Below are 4,505 nucleotides of genomic sequence, written 5' to 3' on the forward strand. Positions count from 1 at the left end.
TACCCTGGACGATGAGGGTGTCTTGTGGTTTGAGAAGAGATTAGTGGTCCCTAAAGTTCTGGAGTTGAGAAAGAAGATCCTGGATGAAGCTCATGATTCCTTGCTATCCATTCATCCAGGGAGTATTAAGATGTACCAGGATCTCAAGCCCAGGTTTTGGTGGACTCATATGAAGCGAGAGATCGCTCGATATGTAGTTGAGTGTGACGTCTGCCGAAGAGTGAAGGCTGAGCATTTTAAGTCGGCAGGAACGCTTCAGCCCTTGCCCATTCCATCCTGGAAGTGGGAGGAGATCGGTATGGATTTCATTACTGGATTGCCGAAGACCTCTCATGGGTATGACTCAATTTGGGTCATTGTGGACCGGTTGACGAAGTCCGCTCATTTCTTGCCCATCAAGACCACCTTTTCGGTCAAGCAGTACGCGGAGCTGTACCTCATTCGGATTGTTTGCCTCCATGGGATTCTGAAGAAAATCATTTTTGATCGAGGCACCCAATTCACTTCCCATTTCTGGAAGGGCCTTCATGAAGCTATGGGAACCGGGCTTTTCCATAGTACTGCATATCATCCTCAGACCGACGGTCAAACCGAGAGGGTGAATCAAGTCTTAGAAGACATGTTGAGGGCTTGTGTCCTCACATATGAGAAGAAGTGGGAAATCTGCTTGCCATTTGCAGAGTTCTCCTACAACAACAGTTACCAAGCGAGCATTGAGATGTCACCGTTTGAAGCTTTGTATGGCCGACGATGCCGAACGCCGTTGAATTGGTCCGAATCCGCTTTGTGGAGCCTAAGGGCATATGGTTCCACTCTCCTTTTGCTGTTGTTAAGGTTTCTCTTTCCGTTGCGTAGTTTCCATTTGTGTAAACTGTTGCAAATGGTTGCATGCTTAAGAACTTGTAATATAACTTTAATTACTCGCTCTTTCTTAAGCTATGTTGTGGTATGCTTGTTGGAAAGGCATGTGTTCCGATCTTGGGCATAAAACACGTGCCGGGACTATTGGAACGGTATTTTGGTTAATCACTGAGGTTGTGATTATGAATAATGATTCTCCTAATGATTAATTAGAATACTGTTTGGACGGTTCCTCACAACCGTGGTAAGTTCACGTGGCAAGCCCTTGTGGCTGCACACCTGGGGACCAGACCGTGGGTAAGCCAGGTCAGACTGCGAGAGCGGTTTTTGCTGAATTTTTCTAAGTGTCCTATTATCTTCACTCTCCACATTTTTCTAAGTATTTGGAGCTTCTCCAAAATACTTAAAACATCTTAAAGGAATTTGAAACATATTTCGATTTAACTCGATAAATAAGTACGTATAATTACATACGACGAACGTAATTAACACTTTGAGACATGACATCTCACCTCATTTTTTAATCTAGATATTGCATTGTTCCGATGGTAATGCATCTGTTGAAAAGTCGCTAATCAGCTAATGACCCTGCATTATTAACCAAGATGGGTCAGTTGCTGCTCACTGCTCATCAGGTTGTATTTGGAAGCTCCTTGCGTGTGACCTCGTGTACATGCAGATATTGGAGAAAGCAATGATACTAGGTTGATACATCTGAAAGGGAAAGTTAGTGTGCCCCTTTGGAGCTTCAAGATGCATGTTATTAGGAGTTTGTAATGATTAAATGATTGGTACAAAAAATGTCTGAGCCGTCTCTGAAGAGACAGATCAATCGGGATCCAAGAACAACAAAGTTGCACGATTCGATGCCATAACCATGCTTCTCGGTTCCATTATATGGTGTAACGAACTGTTCGCCCTGCATTTGGGATAGATTGACATCAGAATGTATCTTAATAATATTCCGTGCAAAGGCTTTGACCTTAGCAGAACTCCCCAACTTTGATTGTTGCCATACATGTGTAAGTAACACTACAACAAATGACCAACCAAGTAAAGCATGCGTACATAGCATCGGTTTTACTCATCGCATTACTTTTGTACCAATTTTGTCAGGCCATTTCACCGACACGACAAACGCAAGTGTTAGCACGCGAGGGACTAAACATGGAGCGCTTAGGCAGCACAAACCTGAAAGCCGACGAGGATGCAGTCGCCGACGAGGAGGATGGAGCGCTTACGCATGCCACGCCGCCGCCGAGATGCCGCTCAGTCTCCGCGGGCCTCGAGAGATCACGAGAGCATCGGCCTACAACGACCACACCATTTTTCAGCAAACCAAGGGCAATACATTGGAGATGACTGCATGCGCGAGTAGATCTGATGGGTTCCGCTCGGCCTCTGTACCTCGGGAAAGGCGTAGCAGGATCGGTGCGGATCTTGTAGATCTGGCCTGACCTGGGCACTGTTCGCGTGGTGAATCGGGCCTGGCTTAGTTGAGTTTTGGCTGAGGATTCCAGGGAGAGCATGGTGGTTTGATCCTGCGAGGGGAGCGGAGGCGCACACGGGAGGCTCGCTTCGGGATCTCGAATTCTGACAGGAGTCAGGTTCGAGAAGAAGGGGAGAGGAGAGGGTGACCAGTGCAGCATTGTGTATTGGCCTGAGTCACACGGAAGTGTTTGATGTGACAGCCTATCGCGTCAAAGGTGTTGGTATGACTTAGGGCGTCACATCAATCTCACATGTAAACACGTCGGGGTAGACGTCAGTATGATCACTTTAATCACATCATATGTATTAGCATGATCAAATTGAGAAGTCATACTAAAAACTTCATCGTAACAAAAAAGCTAGTTACTAAAAAATTTAGTTTTCCATATACTGTTATTAAAACATTAGTTTAAAAAAGGATAAAATAAAAAAATCTGAACACATCCTTGTCTTGTTGCCGCTTCCTCGTCTAACTCTCAACCGGACACTTTCTCGCCATTCGCCGTGTGCTATGGAAATCGGGAAGGGGCGAGTTGGCGACGGGCGTCGACACGCCATACCCATACCAGAGTTCAATTTATTGATGGTAACCGGTCAAAATTCCCGGTTACAGACCTTACCGCTCCGATTCGGTTTCAGAAACCGAACTGTAACCGAATTTGAATTAAAAAAATTCAAAATAATAAAAACATTCAAAAAAACCAAAACAAATCCTAAAAAAAACTAGATACAATTCTAAGACCTTATGTGAATTTTTTTTCAAATATAATGTCGTTTGCATCATATTCTATAAAGAGGAAGTTTAAATAAAATGAAAAAGGTTGACGCGTGCAGCTCAGTTATTAACTCGTGTTAAGGAAAATCTTAACCTACAAACACATTTTTTTTTTGCGTAGGACATATCTTAAGAGGATGTTTAAAATTGATTTCACTTTATTTAGAGTTTTATTAACTTCTCTATGATTTTTAGAAGTTCATAAGTATAAAGTGAATATGTTAAGAAACAATACTGTAATTAAATTTTTCATGTCTACTATTATTTTTCTTACATAAATCATAGTATAAATAAACTAATAAAAGTGGTTTCCCTAATTTTAGAGGTGTGATGGATCAGTTATGAATTAATCTAGTCGCAACACATTTACAGAATCCTGCATATTACAATATCTAATTCATAAGTTCATGTATTTTTAAAGGACATAGAATCTTGTAAGAAGACTAACAAAATTGGTTTTATGATTTTTGACTAGTAAAGAGTAAACTATGCATTTAACTTGATTTAACAAATACATTTTCTCATAGTAAATTTGCAACTTTTTTATGAGTATAAATACTTTTATCATGTAGATCATGTTATAAGGAAACCAACAAAAAAATTTTCATTTGATTTGAAGCTCAGATGAATTATTTATTGATTTTACAAGATTGAGCTAATTTTTGGGTTTTTTTTGAACTTTACTGAAAATCGAGAAAACCGCTCGATAAATCGAGAAAACCGAGTGGTTACCGACAATACGGAAAATTCGAGAAAACCACTCGATAAATCGAGAAAATCGCTCGGTAACTGGTCCGATTCGACCGGTTACCGAGAGGCGATTATGACAAATTTTTGACCAAATTTCAAATTTTAGCAAATGAATTTTGTTTGAATTTCAGATAAATTTTGAGCGGTTATCACGATAATCGCAAATTTTTGATAACCACCTGAGGTCAGTAACCAACGATCGGTTGGTAAGTTAAACCTTTATCCATACCCCATTGCCCTCTCAATCGTCCTCCCGCATCATGATGTCGGTGCTATCAAAGCAGAAGTTACTAGTGTGGACAAATTTTTCTTAGGTTACTGGGAATATAGCATGTGTTGTAGCATATTGTTGACGCAAGTTATGGTACTAAATTAGTGTCACATTATCTTATTATATGATAGAATTTTCACTATGATTATATATTATTATTACTAATATGGATGATTTTACGATATAGTGTTGTTGGACTTTATGGCTAAAAATGAAGAAAACAGATAATGCAACAAAGAGGTATGGTTTCTCCATACAAAGATGGGCCGGCGTCCCGACCCATCAAGCTGGAATGTCACACAATGAAGATCCTACACGTGAAAGGCGTAGCCCAACATGTAGAGAAAAGTCCTTTGG

At 40.7% G+C, this 4,505-nt stretch overlaps 1 long non-coding RNA gene across 1 annotated transcript; it reads right to left on the minus strand.

Annotated features, from left to right (window-relative positions):
• Positions 1-1,371: 1,371 nt before the first annotated feature.
• On the minus strand, positions 1,372-2,496 carry LOC133903886 (uncharacterized). The gene is made up of 3 exons (XR_009907378.1): positions 2,269-2,496; positions 2,053-2,170; positions 1,372-1,780 (listed from the first exon to the last, which is right to left on the minus strand). It is a non-coding gene; the product is annotated as an uncharacterized LOC133903886 (long non-coding RNA).
• Between the last annotated feature and the right edge of the window lie 2,009 nt (positions 2,497-4,505).

Source organism: Phragmites australis, chromosome 21 (genome assembly GCF_958298935.1).
Source record: "Phragmites australis chromosome 21, lpPhrAust1.1, whole genome shotgun sequence".
NCBI lineage: Eukaryota > Viridiplantae > Streptophyta > Magnoliopsida > Poales > Poaceae > Phragmites > Phragmites australis.